The sequence below is a fragment of the Cinclus cinclus genome, chromosome 26 (assembly GCF_963662255.1).
Source record: "Cinclus cinclus chromosome 26, bCinCin1.1, whole genome shotgun sequence".
Lineage (NCBI taxonomy): Eukaryota > Metazoa > Chordata > Aves > Passeriformes > Cinclidae > Cinclus > Cinclus cinclus.
The window spans coordinates 746,389-768,906 of NC_085071.1; the positions used below are offsets into that span (position 1 = coordinate 746,389).

Below are 22,518 nucleotides of genomic sequence, written 5' to 3' on the forward strand. Positions count from 1 at the left end.
CCAGAGCACACAGCCAGCCTTGCCACGGCTGGGAGCTCTGTTGCTCTCTTGAATCTCTTCATTTAGTTAATGATCCTTTTGTTGAGAGGATTAGGGTTTAGAGGCCTCTGGCCGAGTGTTAATTAAATTAAGGCTCTTGGTGTTTTGTGGAATTTTTGAAGCCCAGTAGAGGGCTCAGTTGGAGCCCTGTGGAGCCGGGACCGGCGGCGCTGACTGTTTCCAGCCTCCAGAAGTTTGCACAAGAAGTTATGTAAGTCCAAAAGAGCTGGAGGGGTGCATGGGCCCAGCCTGCGGCCTCCATGGAGCCCGCTGCTCCTGCAGCCCAGTTGTGCCTGGAGCTCGGCAGAGCCTGGCCTGGGAGGCAGCACTCGAGGAGGCTTGTACTCGGAGGAGGCAGCACCCACTGGAGGCTGTACGCAGGGAAGGCTGTACTCGGGAGGTGGCACTCACGGGAGCCTGGCAGGCGTGGGGTGCCTGCGTCACTGCTTGCTGTATTATCAGTGTTAGGTAATGCCAAGCTGATGTTTTTGGATTTTATTTTTTTTCCTTCCCCTCTTGGTGTTTACATTTCTAAGAAGTGCCTGGCTGTGAACATCCGGTTCCACCTTTGCTTGTGGAAGAGTCAGATACTAAAGTTTGCTCTGTTGCCTTGCTCATGTGGGTACAAGTGTGAGCACTTGGCTTTGTCATTTGAGGGGTTCTTCTGGTGGGTGCATGGATTTTTCGTGTTTAACTGGAACTGCTTTTTAACCAGTGTCCCTTCTCCTTTCTCTTCTATTCATTGCCCCACGATGGATTTTGGTGCCTCACCTGTGTGGTTGGCCTGGCTCTCTCATCTCTGGGTAAGTACCTGCTTTGTTTGATCAGTGGGAGGAAATGGTTGAAACAAGTTGCTTTGACTTAATGATCGGACCTATTTAAATAATGAACTGACCTGTTTATTCTGTCTTAAACTCTGAAGCATTGGCTGTTGTCAAACAGCATGATTCATTGTCCATGTATGTGTGAAGATTTGGATATTGAAAAGTACTTAGTTGGCCTGGAAATTACTGTATTTTGTAACATGAAGAAGCCCCCAGAAGCAGTTTTTCCTACCATCCTAGGCTGTGGGGCACTGACCTGGGGATAAAAACACACCAAGTGCCAGCAAGTGAGGAAATGGAGGGGAAATTATTTTGCAAATGGAAAGCAATGCTTCCTGTTCTTCCCAGGATGTCTCCTGACATCTGTTGGTGACAAGCCAGTGCTGTGGTTGTGAAAGGGGCTCTCTGATGACACTGATGGACCACCTTACCCCTTGCAAACCATTGCTATTTGGGGCTTTGCAGGGCACAGAGAGGAGCCTGAGGCCATTCTGGCAGGAGACAGGGGAAATGTGTGTTCAGCTTGGAGAAGAGCATCAGGCACTGATGTTTTCAGTTTGTGTTCGTTGAGAGCCTGCTTTGCTTGAGGGAAAAATTGTTCTGGTGGGGTGGATTCTGATGGTTTCCCTGCATAGGTTTGGTGCCTGCCATGAACTTGGCTCTGAAGTGGTGTTTGTATGGTAAAGTCTCTGAGGACAAGGTGTGTATGCTCAGGGTGGAGGGAAGGAAGGGATCTGCTTGGTGAGGCTGTTTTCTCTGGATGCAGTGGTGCCTTTGCATCGAGGTTGTGTTCTCTGGAAACTTCAGTAAGTTTAATTTTTTTTAATTTTTTTTTTTTTAATTCAAACTATCCTCCTGCTAAGCTTTTCCCTCTCCTCTCCATCACTCCTCTTCCCCAGTAACACCCTCTCCTCTCCCAGTAGGGGAAAGAGCTGAGCACATTTAGAGCAGCTCTGCTCTGTGCCTGAGTATTCCATGTGGTGCCAGTCATTGATGAAAGACTTTGAAGGGAAAGCAGAGGAAGGTGCGAGAACAGATTGCTTTATTCTTAAACTTGACATCATTATACAATGCCTCATGGCAGGGCAGGAGAGATGAATCAAATCCAAGCATAAACCTGTTGTTCTTATTCAGAAGCGAGCACTTTATTTGGAAGATGACCAGCTGCCTCCTGATCTGAATGAGCTTTGCTACCAAATCTCCAAAAGGAGGATCATTAATTAACTAGAAAACCTGCCTTGGTCAGAAGTGCTAAACTCCAACCCCACCAAACACCCAGCAGCCATTTGAATGCAGAATAAAACTCCTCCACATGTGGAAGGTACAGCTGGAAGCTGCTGTGATCTCGTATGTGGAGCAAGATAAAAGTGCTCACTTGCATGATGGTTGGAATGGGTTAGTGAGAGGCCAAGTTGTACCAGCACAGCTGCTGCAGCTGTGCCAGGGTAGGCTGGAGCAGGTCTTTGGCCAGAGAGTCTTCCTGCTCAGTGCTTGAGCAAGCCCTCAGGGCAGTCACCCATCTGGCTATCTCTGTATGACAAGTCTCTGGTCAAGGATGAATTTCTCCCTTGGGAAACACTGACAACCTGGACAATCCCTGGTTTGCTCTCCCCAGAGCAGTCTCCATGTTACTTTTGCCTGTTTTCTTGCATGTATTGCACAGAAGGGAGAGAACTGCGTTTTGGTGGTCCTGCTTGTTGTAGGCTTCGGAGGTTTTGATCCCGATATGAGATGAAATTTGCTGCTTGCTGAATAACTGGTGTCAGTCTTTGTCAGCAAACAAGAAAGCCATGTGGTACCTTGTTAGGGGTAGCAAAGATAAAGGGGGTGTGGTACAGTTTCACTGGCTCAGGGACAGCCCTGACTCTCACTCAACAGAGAAAACAGTAGGCTCAGATTGCCTCTCCATCTTTAAGCCTAGCTTATCTCATAGGTAAACATAAAATGCATAGGAGTTTTAGCAATATAATCTCCTCTCCTGACCTGGTAAGTGTTGGGCATCAGTCCTGAAAGTAACACACCAGCAGCTTCCATGGAGGGAAGCCGGGAGTAGCTGTGGGGCAGAAACCGCAAAGGAAAATGCTGAAAATGCAAGAGGAGTCTCTGTTGGGGGTTTTGCTCTTGACCTTCAAGCTGAGATTCACCTAAGGTGCCATTTTTTAAAGCCTGTCAAGAAATGCACGGTGAGGTCAATGCTGAAAAATTGTTCAGAGCTGTGTCTGTGGTGGTAAGTGCAGAATGTCCATTCATGGGCTGCATTTGGGCTCTGTCTTTACATATGGTGGCACCGGTGATGCTGGAAGCCACGTGGTGTTATTTTTATCTACGCATGTAGAATTTGTGGGCGACCTGGAGAAGGGCACTGCTTTGCAGAGCCCTTGAATATCTTGTTGTGTTGTGAATTTGGGTCTCCCCTTAGTTCTTGTTTATGCATAGCCCAAAGAGGAAGAACAAATGAGGCTTCCAGTACTTCTCAGTGAGATTTTCTTCTTTAGCCTCTCCTGTTGGTCAACAGCGCCTGAACATGAGCCGATGTGGACAAGGAGGCAAATGACACATGGCCTGTACCAGCACTAGTGTGGCCAGCAGGACCAGGAAGTCCCCTTGTACTGGTGACTAGTGAGACCAAACCTTGAATGCTGGGGTCAGTTTGGGCCCCTCACAACAAGAAAGACATTAAGGGGCTGGAGAGTGTTCAGGAAAAGGAACAGGGCTGGAGAAAGGGGCTGGAGGAGCAGGAGCAGCTAGGGGAACTGGGGTGGCTCAGCATGGAGGAGACTCAGGGGGGACCTTCTGTCTCTCCACAACTCCTTGACAGAAGGGAGCAGCTGGGGGGGGGGAATTGATCAGGGAACATGGGACAGGATGAGAGAAAATGGCCTCAAGCTGTGCCAGGGGAGGTTTAAGTTGGATAGCAGGGAAAAACTTCTTCATGGAAAAGGTCATCAAGCACTGGCACAGGCTGCCCAGGGCAATGGAGTGCCCATTTAAAATCTATGTAGATATGGCACTTAGGGGCATGGGTTAGTGGTGGGCTTGACAGTGGTGGGTTCACGGTTAGACTCTTTGATCTTGAAGGGTTTTTCCGACCTAAAGAACTGCATGATTCTGTGGAAATGTGGCAGCAGGGTATCTCTTTCACTTGTCCCACCCTGTCAGAGGAGACCGTGGTCTCCAACGTGGTGTCAAGTTCTTGGGCCGGCTTAGTTCAGTGTTTTCACTTTGTTCTCATTGTGGTGTTCAGAGCAGCAGTGCTGCCCCCTGAATTACCATCTAATTAAATGAAAGCAAAAACTCCAAAGCAAGTGAGAGTTCTGTTGCATAAGAAAAGCTGTTTTAGTTGACCTAAAAACCGACATTGAAAACCAGCCTAAACAGAGATTCTTTCCCTCCCAGCTCCGTGGGCTGTGCAGAGCAGTTGCTGCTGTTATTGGAGAGCCATTCATGCCGTGGCAGCTGTGAGCCCACTTCAAAACAGTTACGCCTTTGAGACTTGCTTCCATTTTGCTTGATGGTTGGAGAAACCCTGCTGTGGAGACAAATAATTAGAAATAAAAGATGGCAGCTTAATGATTATTAGCTTTTCTGACACAGCCTGCAGTGAGTGCAGGATGAGATTGGCGCCTCCAAGCTGCTGCTGCATCTCTTCCTGCTCCAGAGATTTACTCTGTGCACTGTTACTTTGAGCCTCAGTGGAACTGCAGAAGCTCTGAACCAACAGAGCTGTTATTTATTTTAGTAACAAACCTTTTCAGACTCTTGGCAATTAACTGTGACAATAGCAGTATGCTTCCTGCTCTCAGCTCCCTGTCTCTCCGTCCATGCCCACAGCTTTCCTTGGCAACCTTATCCCCCTTGGTCTCCTTAATTTCTTGAATTCTGTCTATAAATATGAACCACTCTGGGTTCTTTTACTAAAATAAACATGGAAAGTTACTACCTTAAAAAAGCCTCAAAATGAGGCTTTGAGATCCAGAAAACCTGGCAGCAGTGGGATGCTATCCTCTGGGATTCTGTCTTATTTATATTAATATTTTTGAAGCTGGTATCCATGACTGCCAGTTTCAGAGGTTAATATACTGCATTTCAAGCAAATTAAGGTCTTTTTAATTTGTGATATGGAAATGTGCACCAATTAATCATTGTGTACCTGCAGAAATGCCTCTGGGCAGACTTTGGCTGTGCTCTATTAGGTTCTGGGAACATCCGTAGGCAGGACTCAGAGTGACGAGTCTCATCCAGTTTAGTAGCTCAGGACAAACCCTGCAAGGTCCAAGGAGGTGTGAGGCAGGGGACACAGCTCTGAACAAGGTGGTCCTTGTTCAGAGAAAATATAATGGTTAGAAGTTGTATTTGTTCTCCACAGGTGAAGTTTAATTTCAATAAATACTAGGTTTTGCCAGGTGTCCCTCACTGATGCACAGGTCTAGCCCTCGGTCACCACTTGCTATCTGTTGATTAGTGCTGGGTTCATGGCTTGCATCAATTTTCTGCCTGGCCTTTGGATTTCAGTGCAGATCTGAATGCTCTCTGCCAAGTATCTGCCTCTAACTTTGTTACGTGCACACTAGTCTTAAATAAACCCTGATTTTGAAACTGTCCTTCTCCAAACCAAAGAGCTTTAAGCATTTTGAAGCCAAGGGGTGCTCTTTGCCCAAAAAGAGCGTAACAGTATGGAGTCAAATCTCCTTCACTGAATTGCTGCCTTTCTGGAGAGAAGCTGCATTTGAAAACACACCTACCTGGTGTTATTTAAAGAAGCCAGAGTCTCTCTTGGCTACAGTTTGACTCCTCATCCATGCAAATCAGTCCCTGACATCTTTTGTTTGTAGTGCAGTTTGGCTGCCTCCCGTCTGGAGCACTGGTCTCTAGGTGGCACTCACTGCTATTTTTGGGTGCATTTCAAGAAAGGTTGCATAGCTGAGCTTGTCCCCTGCTGAAGGGACAGCTGCCTCTCTGGCCAGGCTGGCTGGTCTTGCTTGGCTTAGGAGGCTGGCGCAAGGGCTTGAACTTCTTCCTTCTGCCCAAACATAGGAGTTTCCAGCAACATTCCTTAAAGAGGGGTAGGAAGTCAAGTGCTATCTGTGAGCACACTCCTCTGGTTATAGTTTTTTACTGAGCCTGCTGGGAAATGAAATCCTGGTAAGTGCTTGGAAGGAGGGTGAGCTCTTGAGGTGATGTAGATGAATGTACTGTGGGACAGTCTGAGGCTCCTGTGAAGGTTCTTTCCATGGTTCAGTCAGTTTCTTGGGTTGTTTATGGAGCTCAGGCTCATGCCACACTGACTCTGCCTTTTACTGAGCCTGTACTGCTTGTATTCACAGCATCACCTGTAGTCTATTCTCCAGGATTTGTTAAGCTCTTTCTAGATCCTTTCAGTGCAGCCACTCCTGTGTTTAATACTTCCTACTCATACTTGAGAGGAAAAGTATTTCTCTGTCAATGTAGAAACATTCACTGTATGAACACTCGAACCTGCAGGCTGCAGCTGACCTCCTCTTATCTTTAACAGTGCATCTTGGCAGAAATGTGCTTTACATGCTGACTCTAAGCCCCAAGTCTAAACAAAGCTGACTCTCCAGAAGGTGTTCTTCCCTGCACTGGCACGCAGTCTGGAGAGAACTGAAGCTCTTCTGTTTTATTCCACTTTCTACTTGTCAGTACTACTTGTCCTCTTTCAGCTTGTCTGCTGTGCTGGAAGACACTGACTCAAATGAACATCAGCTTCATACAAATCAATGATACCCATGACAGGAGCTTTTTGTATCAATTAACCACATTGCAGGTGGGGTGGGAATTCCTGGGTATACAGACTTAGTTCCCAGCCACCCCCTCTACTTTCCCAATCTGCCCAAAAGGGATCCATATGAGCCAACCCAGCACCAAAAAGATCTAATGGCTAAAAAAATAGGATTCTTCTGCCCACGGGAAAGAACACATGGTTTTAGTTTAGCAACAGCAGCCTTTAAAGGCTACAAATTACAGCCAACAAAAGAAAACTCTCCTGAAGGAAATGACAAAGAAAAGAATGGGAGAGGCAGTTTGGATTTAGCAAAATTGGACGTGAAACTGCCCTGATGCCAAGTGTGATTCCAGTACCAAAATCACTCAGTCCCTTTAGCAATGAAGAGAGCTCCTTGGCCCTTTAATAACTATCTCAGCAATGAGTCAGTGGTTGGTTTTAGAGAGTATTATGATGGGCGACTAGAAGAAAGTTCCCAGAGTTTGCAGTTCAGCCTTTCAGAGGCTTTTTCAGCAGAGAATTCTGTGCTGGAGAGAGGGGTGGGCAGGGGAGAAATGCAGTCTTAGTGCCTTAATTGAAGCATACTTTCCTTCCAGGTGAATCATTTATCTGCAATATCTTAATTCTAGATCACCATTTTACAGGAACACAAAGCTTGAAAAGTCAAAGGGAGGTTTCCTTCCCTCCTTATTCTTGTCTTCTGCTCACAGCCAAATCGCACTGCTGATGGTGACAGCAAAACTGGAAGAGGAGTCAAGGGCAGAGGGCCAGAAGCTGGCAAAACTGAGCCACCTGCTCTCCTCCCACCTTGTCTGCTCTTGTGAAATGGCTGCTGCCGCAATGGAGACTGTCACTTGTTTGCAAAGTGTGCCTATTCTCTGTTCACACATGTGTGCATACTAATACAGCTCATTTAGAGGAGGATGGATAAAAGATTCATCAAGCTTAATTTTTTTTGTTTTCTTAGAACTTGGTGTAATCCTGAGTATTTCTGTTCACTTTAAATCCTGCTTGCTTTGGGGGAGGGAGGACAGCACCAGTGTGATGCACAATTGCTTGGTTTAGATTGGGAATTCCTCACTTGAGAAGCTCCTCAGGGCAAAGAGGAGAGCTCTGTGCCTTTTACTGTTGTGCCAGTAATGCTCTGGGCAGTGTACCCCAGCACTGGTGTAAACTGGGAGCTTTGTTTTACAACAAATCCCAGCAGGAGTGTATCCTGTGGCACCTACAGAGAGCTGGATCACTTTACAAAGATCTGTTCTATGAAGAATTTAACTTGAGTTGGATTTAATCTGCTATCTGGATGCTCCTAGGATGCTGCAGTGTGTCCTGCTGAGATGCTTGGAAGTACCTGCACATTACCCAGGCAGAGGGCAGGGTTTGGCATTGTCCTCCATGACCCAATTGGTTTGCACTGGCCAAATCCATCAGGATCTGAGTGCTCCCAGTGGCCTTTCACCTTGCGAGGAACAATCTCTGCCTCAGCAACCCGAAACACATGCCTAAAATAAGTATAATTCCTGTCCTTATTCCTATATCCAGCAGGCAAATACCAAGAAATCCTAACTTATTAAAATAATTCTCGGTCTCTAAATGACTCCCGTAGAGAAACTTAAACCAGCTGTAACTGGGAGAGATCTTTAAATAGTTGCAATCCAGGCTTGGCACAGGGCAAACTGTTCTTATAGTGAAGAATTTCAGAAATTTCCATTACTTCCTATGAGATTTCAGAGGTCAGTTTGGGGCTGTGTACAAAGGAAGAAGGTAGAAGCTAAGCCAGTGACTTCCAGAAGAAGTGTGGTGGTGATGGGTGTATTTCCATGTGCACAGGAGTGGTGGTTTTGGGTTTCTTTTTTCCATGTATTTTCTGCTCCCTACAAAAAATTGCTTTGGTGTAGACTCAGGTTCTCTTGCCCCTGAAGAACGTTTTTCAGGCTCTAGTGGCATAGACCAAGTCCGTCTTTTTACTCAACTTTTTAGTTTCTCTTCCTTTAGCTTTGAAGCCAGTCAGGCTCTCAGCCATATGTTTGGGGTCTGAAGAGGTGACAGCATCCTTTGCCCTTGCATCAACAGCTTGCACTAGTGCTCCCCGTGGATAAATGCTTCACTGGGGAATACAAAATGCAGGAGCTGCTGCTCTCTGTTCTCAGCTGCTGGCACATGGAGTTGGGGATCATCTGGTGATCTGAACACAGCGGATGATGCGCTGTGTGGTGTTAAATCACAGCTTAGATGTGAAGTTTTCGTTACCCTGGTCCTTCCTCCATGTAATCTGCCATGTGTGGTGTACAATGAAGCAGTGTGGGTTTGTTTGCTTGGGGTTTTTTTGGGTTTTTTTTTGCTTGTTTGCTGCTTGTTTTTCTTAGTTGCAAGAAGCTGTTGCTAACCAAGAATTGTGGTTTATTTGCTCCATGGTTTTCTCCTCCAAGCCTGATGGGCTCTTATTTCTCTTCTGGCAGTGTTTTAAGCCCACCTGTGGGTGAGCAGTAGCAAAGGTAGCAGTTGTGGTGGGTCAGCACTGAACATCTGATGTTCCTCCATGCAGTGCCTGGGCTATTAAAATGTGTTAATTTATTGCACCAGGGACTGAAGCCAGAGCTTCAGGGCATGTTTCAAGGGAGCTACCTCTCCCTAATGTAGGAGCAGCAACTTAGAACTGCCAGACTTTTCCCAGACTGTCTTCTTTTTTTTCAATTAGATGTGCTCAACTAAGTCCAAGGAAACCACCAAGTAGTCCAGATTTAAGGCAAAAATATCTGTCTTCCCTCTCATTAAGGAAATTTTTGCAAGTGGTCTCAACACTGAGACAAAGGGGTGCTGCCCCATTCTTCTTGGCAGAACTGACTGTCATAGACATTAAGGAGAAGGGATAAATAGCTGAGAGAAGCATGTTAATTTTCCTAAAAATCTGGGCTTTTAGCTCCCATATAGCACAAATGCCCTCAGTGTGTGAGTGGCCCTTCTTAGGTTGGTACCAGTAAGGGCTCAGCATGGCGATGGAGCCATCCCAGCCAGGGTGTGCATCAGCCTCTGGTATTATCTGCTGATGAAGAGGCAGTCCAAGCAGAATAATGTGCCTGAGACCTTAATTCTCTTTGGGAGACAAACGGAGATGCCTTGGTGCCAGATGTATTTTGGAATTATGCAAATACATGAGGGGGATTTGGTTCCTGAGCTAGGCAGGCTGGCCTCAGTGCTCAAGAGGCACTAAGCAGCGTGTTTTGCTCTGATGTACGCAGCAGGGAGAGCTGGACAGCTCTGCTTGAGTGATTCTAATTTGTCTGTAAGTGGTGAAAATCCAGTCCATGCTGGAGGTGCAGGATTCCAGAGTCAGGGGCAGGGCGGGCTCCTCGGTAGGGCTGTGCTGAGCTCCTTGTGGGGGGATTCCTTGTTGACCAAGCACTCGCCACCTCAATTGTCGCTTTTTTTGGCTTGCCACAGACTGAACCAGTACCTGTCCGATTACGAATGGCCTTATGCTTAAAAAAACGAAGGGTATAAAATGAGCATAAAGAAAACCCCAACGCAGCCCCTACTTTTCTTCATACGCTCCTCGCTTCTTCGCCCCGGGTTTCCATTCAGAGCTGGGCCACGACCTTCTCAGGGAGGCAGCGAACGGTATTTAAAATCTAGGTCACGGAGGGAGGGGGAGAGGCGCTGCCGCCCGCTGTACCGGCGGACAGGCCTCTTCCTGCCCCCTTCCTACCGGGGCCGTGCGCGGCCAAATTATCGCTCCCCCGCCACCATCACTTTAGCGGGGGGGGTGGATGTTGGTGGCGGCAGGAGCAGGCGGTAATCCCGTTATTTCCCCCTCTCGCTGCCGGGGTGTTGTTGTGGCGGGCTCAGGAAGGCGCTCCGGGCGCTCCCTCCGGGCCCCCCGCGGGAGGGAAACGCGAGAGAACGGGATGGGGGTGCCAGGAGGGGGCGCACGCTCCCCCGCCCGCGCCGCAAGCCGGGGTTTCCCCGTAGCCAATGGCAAGGCGGTGCCGGCGTCCCGCCCCCCGTCCTCGGCCAATGAGAACTTACTACAGTGTTGTGGGGGGAGGAGGCGGGGCCGGGGTGGCCGAGCCGCGGGCGCGGGTCGGCGGGCGCGGGGGAGCGGGGGCAGAGCGACTGGCTGGGCACGGCACAGGACGTCACAGCCCCGGGGTGCCGCACCTCTGCGGGGGCTCTGCGGGGCCTGGTGTGAGGCCGGCGGGCACCGCGTGCGGGGGCGGCCGGGTAAGTGCGCGCGGGAGCGTGTGCACGGCGCGGGGGAGCGCGCGCGGCCTTTGCGCGGCGGGTGCGTGCATGTGCGCGTGTGGTTGTGCACTGCGTGCGCGCGTGTGCTCATCTGCGCAAGGTGCATCTGTACAGCGAGTGTGTGCGGTCAGTGTGCCTGTGCGTCTGAAAGGTGCGTGTGCGTGGGGTGTTGGGAGTGTGCGCGCGTGGTGTGCATAAGCATCCTGTGTGTGTAGTTTGTATCGGTGGGGTGTGGTGTGACTGCTGTGAGCTCTGCGTGTGAGCACTGCATGTATACGCAGTGCGTGTGCAAGCTGTGCGTGTGCGTGCACCGTGTGTCTGTGCCGACCAGGTGAGCGTGCGTGGCGTTTCTGAGTGCGCCGTGTGTGTGTATGTACTGTGCGCGTGTGTGCCGCATGTCTGTGTGTGCCCCGCGTGTGCACAGTGTGTGTACAGCGTGTGTTTGTGCGCGGCTCATGTGCGAGCGCTCCGTGGGGCTATGTGTGACATGGAGTACTGGAAGTCAAAAGGCTGAGGCTCAGCCCGAGACAGATTCTGCTGGAGGCAAGAAACGGGGATAGCAGGATGGGGACACACTGCTCGGGGGAACTGGCGCCCGATGTCCCTCTTTCCTGGGGAGGGGTTGCCTGGGCTGCCGCCGCCGAGCTGGGATCCCCAGCTCTGCCCGGAGTCCATTGTGCGGGAGGAGGAAGAGGGAGATATGGCGGGGAAGGCTGTCGGGAAAGTGCTTCGGGCTCCACAGACCCATGACTGCTCATCCGCCCATAGGGACGAATGTAGATGCTGTGGTCCGGCATCAGTCAGGCAAGGGCTCTTTCCTGTCGATGCATCCTGCTTTCCCCTGAATTCTAGCTCAAGAAAACACCTTGTCCCACTGGGAAATTATGCTCTTACTGGATTTTCCACCAAAGTGTATTTTTATTTCCTATCTCCAGTGAGGCAGTGTTTATAATGAAAATGATTCCAGGTGGTCCGGAATGAGTTAAAATCCACCTCTCTCCTGAGTGCTGCAGCTGCCAGCGTCCAAGTCTTCACTTCCCTGTTTTTGGGAGAAAGGAACTTGTTCACTCTTTGTGCACTGGTTTGGGGAAGCTGTTGGGCAGGGTCTGGCAGCTCTTCCCTCTATGGCTGTGTAAATGGTAATTGCATGTTTGGTGGTGGAGAGAAAATTTCTTAGAGTTTGTCCAAATTCTGGGGTAGGTGCTGTGCTGGTTCAGTTACAATTCTGGGTGTTAATTTAATTAAGATACTGGAGAAGCAAAGCAAAATGGTTCCTTCCAATCCAAACGATTCCATGAAAGTCTTATTTTTGAACAGTACCACAAATGCCATTTTTGTCTTACCTTGCTCTTCATTTAGGATTTGAAGGCTTTTCAAACACATTGGATTTTGGCTTGCTTTAGTTTGCTACATCTGGAGGGATGGTCTTTGAATTAGTGATTCTTATTCACAGTTAAGATATGTAAATATAATCCCTGTAAGGTCTCGTGGGGCGGAGAATATGCTGGGTCTGGATGAGGGATGCAGAGGGGCTCTCCCCTGGCTGCTGTTACTTCTGTGGTGCTGTGGAGTGCAGTTCCTTTCACAATTAGCTAACTCGTGTTGCTGCCCCAGGATCTGCTCCCTTTGCTTAAAGGTTGCTTTGTGTAGATCCCAAGTAGGTTGTCTTCCTTTTTTAATGGCTGGTCCAGACATATTTTAAATGAGTTGAAGTTTTTCCTGCAGCATTGTGGTGGTTGTTACGGGCTGTTACGGGCATGTCAGTGATGCTGATGCTCTTGATGTTTATATTTTACATCATCTTGCATCTTCAGTTGCGCTTCTGGGGCAATTTTAAGCATTGGGTGGGATTTAAAAGGCAGTAGGGCCCTTTGCATATCTCTGCTGTCATGGCCTTAATAAAGAAGGTGAGGATTTTCTAGGATTCCCATGGACAAACATAATCTGCTGCGGAAGGTAAATATCAGGATAAACATAGTGTATGTTCTTTACCTTGAAAACTGAATTAGAGCCTTATGAAACAGACAGAAGGATGATTTTTTTTCTAATATAAACACATTCATTATTTCCTGTATCAATTTAGATGATGAGAACAGGAATTACCTGTATTTTCATCTGATCTAATGATTACAAATTAAAACAAATAATCTTATCAGAAGCAAAGCATTTAATGGGAAGGCAGCAATCCTGAGGAGTAAGGACTCCTTTCGGTCTGTCTCCAAACACTGTATATTCCTAAAACCTACAAATGTTTCAGGAAATGATACTCCAAACCTACAGCTTGTAGTTCCGATATCTCCCTGTCAAGTGCCTGTGTGCTCTGCACGAGCATCCACGGTGTTTTTGATTTGATAGCATTTGATTTTCAGAAAGCAGGAAAACAGTGTTTCTCCTGCTGCCCCATTCACTGCTTGTTGAACAGATATTTGATGGATGGGACATAGGCTGGCGAGGACATGGCTTATCTCGTGAGCAACCACCTCCACAAATTGATTCATTAGAGATCTGCTGTTGCTCTGCTGGGGTAGCTTGCAGGGATGCTGGGATGCTCCATGTGCTTTGATACATGGACAGGTGGGTGATGATGATGTTGTGAATGTGGCATGTAACATGCTGGAATAAAGTTACGTGTGCAGAAGGGTTACTGATGGGGGGCAGTGGCTCTGTACTAGGTTTTCAGCAGTGGTTACTTGGCTGAATCCAAGGAATCTTGGATTTTTGGAGTCAGCAGGTGAACCTCGGGCCCTTTATTGTTGGATGTTCAGTGGAAGTGTTGGCTGAGTATCCACAGCACCTGACTAGGAGTTTCTCCTCAAACATCTTTCCTTGTGTTCCCAAATGAAGAGTATGTGCTAGATCGTCTTAATTTGGGGGAACTGTGACAGTACCTGTGTCACTGCCAGGTGGATTTTTCTTCAGCCCCTTACTGCCATATTTCACCTATTTCTTGGAAAAAGCCCTAGAAACTGGTGGTGCTCAGAGATCTTGTGTCCATGCTGGGTGGGAAGGCTCTGGTCTCTCCCCAGGTATCCAGGCCAGGGATCCCTGCTCCTAGTGGTAGCTTCCCACCCCTCTGTGGATGGAGGCATGTGTGGATGGGGCTGCACTGGGGAGGTAGAGCTGAGCTGTACTGGTGTGCCACACTGGCTTAGTGTCTGAACTTGCTGGAGCTGTTTTTACATTCCTGGGAATAAGATAAGATGAATTGAAGGGCTTTAATAGGACAGCGTGAGGGTCCCTGTAGCAGCCCTATGGATGCAAATAATTTCCTATCATAAACCTTACTTTGTACTTTTAAACTGTGCTACAGATCTATTGGCTTCCCACTAACTTCTGTGCAAGTTTCTTAGAGCGTTAAGGAGTAGCAGATACTCAGGTTGTTCAGGCTTGGAGCTGTGTTTGTTGCTGTTGTGTATTTCTCCAGGGAAGTTCGACATAAAGCTTTGCATCAGAAGTAGAAAATGCAGTCTGGGCCTGGGGATCTTTTGCAATGATGATTCTGCTTTCTTGGTGCTTGGCTTTTGCTGTAATCTTGTGTAGATTAAACAGGCAACGATGCATAAAGATTTCCCTGTATATGTCTTATCTACTACTGTTTTGATCAGTATTGTGGTTTCTTAAGTTGCAAAGAGCTGTAGGATGCGCCATAGCAGGGATTTATCTTTGTCCATCAGATGGATTACGTAGGCATGTTTATGGCTTGTACTTAATCCAGATTAATATTATTATTAGTTTCTTTACGTTCGGTTGGTTGTTTACGCTTTCTGTTTATGAGAGTTTTTGCTTGTGTAATGCCGCTCACATTGTGTATTAAAAGCCAGTGCTTTTAATTTGTCCATGTAGATCATGTAGATAGACTAAATCTTTCTCTTTTTTAGTTTTCTTTTTTTTCTTTTTTTTCCCCTTTTTTTTAAATTAAGCAGTTCCACAGAGAGGGAAGTTGTGTGGGCTTGGAGGGTGTGTTCGAGCAATCATACTCTTCCAGGGCATGGTCCTCCAGACCCTGCTGCATTTCTGATCGGGGATTTTAAAATAAATTCCCATGCCAGCTTGCTTTAGCTGCTGTGCTCAGAGCAAATGTCGACAGCAGTGGTTTGTAATTTATAATTTATAACGTCTCCCAGCACTTGAGCTCTGGTGCTTTTGGAGGGGACTGAGAATTTTGTATCTCTCTGAACTCAGTGCAGAACCTAAAAAATGTGGGAAGATGAGCAGCTCAGGGGACTGTTTCTTCTTGCAGGCCGTTGGGAGAACTCCATGGCTGCCTGGTTGTGTGGCTGCAGCCAGTGTTGGGTGCTTCTCTCCCAGATGTGTATTTTGGGGAGCAGCCCAGTCCATCTGCTGGTGAGGGTGAGTGCCATGTGATGTCAGCCTGGCTTTCAGACAGGGTCACACCATGGAATAACCTTCCATGGCTACCTCAGACCTGGAACCCAGACCTCTGGAGGCTCATTTACTCTGTCAAAATCGAGCCCTTCTTTCAGGGATCAGCTCAGCCTGAGATGTAACCACAGCAAAACATGCCGTGGCTGGAGCCTGGGGATAGGAGTACGCTTCGAAAGCAGTGGAAGAAGAATTGGGCTAGTTAGCTATTTCTATGAAAACCACAATGCCTTTGGACCCTCTGGTCACTGGTTGTAGGCTGATTATTCCACTCCTTCCCCACCCTATGGAATGTGTGTGCGTGAGACAGATAATTGAAAGCTTTTAGTGCAATAAATAACTAAGCTTCTCACACGCCTTTATAGTAGAATTGCAGAGCCAAACCATTGGAGGTGAAAGGTGGTGTGGGCTGCTGCTGGTCCTGCAGCATCTCCTCGCCTTCCCGTGCTGGCATGGCTTTGGAGCATGATTCCATGTGGACTTCACCCCTAGGGCCTGTGTATCAAAGAGCATGAGAGCGAGCAGGGTATAAGTGGGGACAGTCCTATCCCATTGTGTCCAGGGCTCCAGGCTGTATTTATTCCCTGTTATTCAAACTCTGTTCAGAAGACAAGATTAATAATTCCCACCCGAATTCATCTGCAATGCCTGTGTGCAAATGAATCAAAAGCATGAGCTCGTCTTTGCAATTCACTCATGAGATGATCTGGATGCTCCAGGGAGGCCTGAAGGGTGGTTTGGTTTTATCCCATTGACATGGAGCATGATGGAAGGTTTTATGATACAGACCTGCCTACAGGTTTCTGCCTCTTGTGAGCTGCCTGCAGTGCCTTGAGCCAGGCACTTAGAAAATGAGAAACATGCAGCTGGTAACCATTCCTGGGGAGTTTTAGGAGTTGTTTGTCATTGGGCAGGGGCTGGTTCATGGAAGGATAAAAATCTTTCAAGTCCAGCTTCAGCTGCCCTAGCCAGCAAATATTTTTCCTCCTGCAGCCCTGTCTTGCATGCTGCCTTCCAGTTCCTGAACCAATGGATAAGAGGGCCCTATAACCAATGTCATAGAATCTCCTGAGTTGGAAGGGACCCACAAGGATCATCAAGTGCAACTCCTGGCCCTGCACAGGATGCCCCAACAATCCTACCCTGGGCATCCTTGAGAGCATTGTCCATTGTCCAAATGCTCCTAGAGCTCTGGCAGCCTCAGGGCTCTGGCCATTCCTTGGGGAGTCTGGTCAGTGCCCAACCATCCTCTGGGGGAAGAAACTTTTCCTGGTATCTCACCTAAATGTATATCTCTGATTTCCCCTCTTAACATGAGGGCCAGAGGAGGACAGGATGCCCTGGGACTTTAAGGGAAAATGCAAATTTTAGTTGGTGCAGAGGCAGCTCAGGGTGACATTGTGCAGACTGACAAAAACTCACTTAAATCCCCAAACAAAAACTGCTGGTCTGTCCTTTAAATACTGGATTCTGTGTGTGCATAGTGTTTTAGTCCTGTTGGCAAAGATACATACTGTGGCAGCGTCACCTGGACATGCACATCGGACACAAGTCAATGGGACCCTCCAGGGATGCAGCCCCTTGGAGAAGAGCAGTGGTGAGCTGTCATCCTCCTGGTACAAGGGAGTCCTCCTGTCCTTCATGTACCATGACAACTCAGCTACTCATTTGGCCTAAAAATCTTGAAATCCAGCATTAGGCCAAAGTTTTCTGGCTTAAATACCTGTTTTACAGCTGTTGGTTGGCAGTGAATTGACAGGCAAGATGGAAATTTTATGTTTAAATTGTGGGGTGGTTGTTGCTCTGAAGTCAGAAGAAGTCACCTAACAAGCATCCCTGTTTCTCCTGCATGAGTGTGTATAAGTGTATAGAGACAGTAGAAAGGCTGTTTATCATGTAAACATACCCTGACAAGGACAGAAGCCAGACCCCTATAACTTGTAGGAGGAAGGTGTCACATTCCATGCAAGAAAACAGCATTTTTAGGACCCTTAATAGCATTACAATTTGAGAAGGGAGAAACCAGGTGGGATGAGTACTAGGCACTTCCTTGTGTCCCTCCATCCCTCCTCCTGGGAAGTACCAGCACTGCTCCCATGTCCCTCCATTCCTCCTGGGATTGGTGCTGGTGGCTGATGCTGATATCGCTGCTTTTTTATCTCCAACTGCCAACTTGAAAGTTGAGTGTGTGTGTGGTGAGAAGCTAGTGAGAGTCTTGGTGAATATACATATGAAATAGCGACATGATAAACTCAGTGTGGGCTGCCTGGTCCAGCTGCAAGAGTAACTTTCATCGAGGAAAATCTGGAAGCTTTTGGGGCCTGGAGAAGATGCAGAAAAACGGTGAGTTTTCAGCTCTTCTAGTCAAAAGGATTTAAGGACACCTACACTTTCTCAAAGAGGGGGAACAGCTAGAAAGAGAAATTGTTTTGGAAGGTGAAGAATGTAGGGTGCATTGCTTTTCCATGGATTTTCATGTGCAGCCAGGCCCCCTGAGGTGTTTAGACATGATGGAAAAGGGGTCTTGCAGACATGTGAGTTTGCTGACTCACACAGATGAGCTGGCTTCATTCTTTAGGGTTTTCTGAAAAAGTCAATATTGTCAGGATGGCCCTGGAGAAGGGAGTTTGTCTGCAGTGGGAGCAACTGCATCAACATGGGAAGGGTATGCTGGTGATAGTGGGAGAAAATGGCCAAGTGCTGAATTCCTCTGATACAGCTTCTAGTGAATGCCATAGTTTCTTCAGACTTTTGGAGAAGTTTGTTGTTGTCTTTGTTGTGACTGCTGCTTCTAGCTTCTGTTATTTCCATCAGGTCTATCTAGATGCTGCCTTCAAAAAACACTTCCTTTGTTTATGGGTGGCAGTATCAGTTTATTTGCTCCCACCTGTCTCTGCTCTTTCCTTCACTCCTCCAGGAAATAGTGGAATAAAGCTGGGGTTGGTTGATGAGGTCAGAGCAGCTGTTGTGCCCATCCCAGAGCAGGATCCCATGCCTGCTCATCACTTCAGTGGGGTTTGAGATGCTTCATCCCCTTGATAACAAGAACCCAAGGGGGTTGTGGTGTCCAAGCATTTTTGTTTTGAAAAATGACCTATTTTCCTCTGTTTAGACACTGAAGCAAGTTTTTTATTTTGTTTTGCTCTGAAGCAAGATGCTTTATGTAGCTAGTATCTCCCATCCCCTCAGTTTTGGGGCACCAGTGCAGAAAACATTCCTCTTCTTGGTTCAGGTGCTCTTCCTCCCATCTTCAAACACCTATCAGATGCCAGTGGGGAAATCAGCAGTGACAGGACAGTTTTAGTTTTGCAGCTGCTGCTCTTGGCTTACTTAAAAATGATGATTGACTCTCTTAATCTACCCTGATGAGGGTGTATGGCAATACTCCTTTTGCAAAGATGGGGTTCATTAAAAACAGAGTCCCTGTTGCATGATGAATCGAGAGGGAGCGCTCGGGGAAACTGAATCTATTAGTGCTACTTGCCTGCATGCCTCTGGAGGCAGGAATGGGAGTAGATAATGGACATGAGGGATGAATTTACAAAGCAAGGAGGCTTGCAGTTACAGAGAAATTTGGTATTTCTCTGTGATACTTTTCTTGCAGGTTTATTTCTTTTTATAATTGAGCCGGACTCTCCAGCATGAGCATTGCTCGATTATTGCACTGGTGGGTTTGATCTGCACAGTGCTAATCACAGCAAAAGCTGGTGATCTGGGAATGCAAATACATTATATACAGCATATGAAAATACAGTGGAATTAAACTGTTTTCTCCTTTTTTTGAGGTAGATGCCCAGCTGCATCTGTGCCAGTGATAAGGTTGTTTGCAGACACAGGTGAAGGAGAGGTGCCAGTGCCCTGTGCCCACAGCTCCATCACACACGTTTTCAGGAGGTTGCAAGATGTGCACTGAGCTCATTGGCGTCTCAGTGAGGTGCTAGCCTGGTTACAGAGTTGGCTCTGTTTCCTGGGCCGATGCTGCTGGGGGAAGTGGTTGTATGTTAACCATTTCTCATGATTTCTCAGTACAAACAGTTGTAAATCATTCCTGTGGTATGAGCAGATGCAGAAAGCACTCAGCCCTGTTTTTGCTGTGCAGGGGTACCACCTCCTGCCTGGCCTTTGAAAACACAAATGTAAGGAAACAAAGAACTCTGCCCTTTTGATGTATTAACTACAAAATCAGCTAAAAATTTATGGATCAATTCTGCTTGTTTTGTAAACAGGTTTAACCTTCTGAAAATTCTGACTGTAGCAGAAAACCAAGGAGTGATGAGTTAGACTGAGGTCTAAATAATTGTAACTTTCATAGCGCTTCTGCTTTACTGCTAGGAGAACACTATAGGATTGATGAAGAACATTTGTTTTTGTACTGAAACACTTGTTCTGATAAATTTTCTAGACTGGGGGAGAGGAGAGAATATCAGCTGGAGCTGCAGTTGTGTACCTCTGAAACAGGAGGTTTGTGAGTTCCTGTGGTGGTTCCTGTCTACCTCAAGTGTCTGCTTGGAAGCACTTCCTGAGAAAATATTTTGAGAGATTTCGTTAAACCAAAAAATAATTGGAGAGGGAAAAGCACAAGCCTCTCTGTTGTAAAATGTTGTCAGAGCTTTGCTATTGGAGCAAGAGTGTTTGGGATTTAGGAAAAAAAGGCAGATACGCAGCAGGCTGGACCTCACAAGATTGAGCATCATCTCAACATCTCTGTGTCAGCCAAGCCCAGCAGTTGCTCAGTTCCACATTTCCAGAAGAAACAGTGACTGGGGAACAGTTTTTGTCTGTTTTTCCAAGTTAATCTTCTTGCCCTGCTTTCTCACCCATGGACTGTGGTTTTGCCTAGTCACAAGGTGTTCCGTGGGTGCAGTCATTTCAGGTGCTGCAAGTTGGAGACATCTGGGGATGAGTCACTGGAGCTCAGGATTGGGCAAGTTTCTCAAAAACAAGGAAACAGGCTTTATGAAAACTTAAAATTAAGAGTTGATTCCCAGACACAAAAAGATCCAGACCTCTTGGTATCAGAAGTGATGAGCTCTTTGATGATGCATTGGGAAATTTGAAGCATGAAATTTGTTGCTGTGTTTAAAAAAAAAGGTGGTTTTTGCTGCTCCAGGCAGTGAATTATATTTTTTAAAAAATGAAAATTGAAAAAAAAAATTTGCAAAATAGAAAAAAAAGTCAGCTTGGAGCAGTGCAGCTATTTGGTTTTTAAGTTGATAATTTGTCACACAAGTAATTAGCCAGCATGGTACCCAGCACAGTCCCTTCTGGCTTTTGCAGTGATAATATGTGATCTGCACTTACTGCAGAGAAAAATGGATGTGGCACTTGCATTTTAGTTGGAGGACTGGCTTTTTTGTGTTGAATCACTGTAAATGAGGATGTGTGTTTTTCATTTGGAATCTGAGATCCACCCATCTGGTACTAATGAAGTGTTTGGTATAAGCCACCTGCTGCAGAAGCCTATGCAGCCATTCCCAATTTCCCAATGGCACGAGCATATGTATGCTTGTGTGGCACCTTCTTATTTTAAAACATGCTGGAAATTGGTTTTGCTGCTTAATACAAACTTCTGTAAAGTAGCAGCTCTCTGGGTGACCACTAATTGATTTAATTGCTGCTCTCAATATTAAATACATTATGGGTTATAGAAGCATGTTCTGCTGCTCCACAGTACTGAACCAACACCGTCCCAGATAAGGGATATGTTCGCTGTGTCCCCCATGCAGGCATGTCCCTGGTGTGAGCAGTTCAAGCCATCCCAGTGCTACAGCATGGATTTTTCTCAAAAGCTGTGTTTGGCAAGGTCTGGGAACAGAAAGAAGAGTTACTCACCTTTTTATTTTTCCTCTTGTATTCAGAAGCCTAGCACTGATCTTCCCTTCTGTTATCATGACTGAGTTCTGCAGAGTTGTTGGTGGAACACTTTGAAAGTGCACTGCATCATGCAAAGACAAACACATTTTTGAGAAAAAAAAAATCTGATATTCAACTACAAAATGAGTAGATAGTCATGGTGAAGTGCTGTTTCCTTCTGGCATATTGCTGTTTCATGCAAGTGGCACTGCATCAGTACATTGTGCAATAAAAATCTATTTCTAGAAAGGAAAAAAGAGGCCAGAGTTTATGGGATCTTTCTCCAAATCCACCAGAAGGATGTCTTGCACTAGGGGGATTATTAAATCTGAGCAATATGAGTTGCAAAATAACTTGTTATGCTATCTGCAGAGGCCACTGTGTGAAAAACGGGTGTTCCGTGCCCTTCCTGAAGGCTCACGCCATGCTCCTGTGTCCCTGGGCTCTGCTCAGGGAGTTGTTTCGGGTCTTAAACTCAGAGGTCTGTTGTTTGAGCCTGAACAGTTCAGTTCTTGGTATAAAGTAACCTGTGCTTGAAGGGCCACAGTATTCAGGCATTTCTCCCATAGAGTTTGGGGTTTTCATCCTGCTGGTTTTGTGTGCTTTGCCAAAGTTGCTTAAAACTCATGGGCATTTATACAGCACTGGCTGTTGTTGCTGGTGTGTGCCCTTAATCCCAGAGATTTCTGGGTTAACATCCCAAGTTTGAACTGGTGCTGTGTTTTGTTGAATCCCATAGGGAAAAATGGATATTTATTGCTGTGGGAACTTGGGGGATCCAAAGGGCTGCTGAAATCTGGGCACTGAGGCTGTGATGCTCGGTGTCTCTTTCCCTAAACCTGCCCTTCATGCTCAGAACTGTTAATCCACCACTGAGACAAGGAATCTGTTTCTTCTGCCAGAGGAGAGGCTGGTCCTGGATGCTCCAGCTCTGTGCCGTTCAGCAGGCAGCAGCCTCATTCACAGGGATCTGTAATTAATGTCAGCTCTTGAGCGCTGAGTAATTGGGAGCAGTAATTGGATGGTAGCTTAAGAGTAGGAGCATAGTTTAATAAAATAAAACAAACAGGCTTGCAGTCGTAATGCCAGCAGGTGAAACGCCTGGGAAACGGCAAATCCACATGGCAGTGACGCCAGCGAGCTCCGTGCCTCCGTGCTCAGCGCAGGCGCTTCAAAGTCAAAGCAGTGAACCAAAGCCTGCAGGGCAGGGCAGGTCCTCATCTCCTTCCCTGGGTGCTGAACAGGGGACACAACTGGGTAAGGCAGATACTTTTTAAACATCTCCCAGGCTTAGGAATAACATAATTAAATGTTCACGTTGTGGAGTTATCACGTTGTCACTTTTAAAGAGTTTTAGCAGCTTGTTCAGCTGGGGAGCTGGTGTGAGCTCAGGCTGTGCACTGATGTCCCAACCAGAGACCAGCTCATTACATT

General features: G+C 47.0%; 1 protein-coding gene across 6 annotated transcripts in view; it reads left to right on the forward strand.

Moving 5' to 3' along the window:
* Positions 1-22,518, forward strand: part of EPB41 (erythrocyte membrane protein band 4.1) — a 94,541-nt gene that overhangs the window by 7,819 nt on the left and 64,204 nt on the right. Inside the window, exons 1-2 of one of the 6 annotated variants that reach the window (XM_062509152.1) lie at positions 673-842; positions 15,089-15,198. The exons of 4 other annotated variants lie outside the window; for them this stretch is intronic. The gene's annotated coding sequence lies outside the window, so the exon portion shown is untranslated. Of the gene's footprint in view, positions 1-672; positions 843-15,088; positions 15,199-22,518 lie in introns of those variants that run through there. One more of the 6 variants, XM_062509151.1, reaches the window with a different exon arrangement.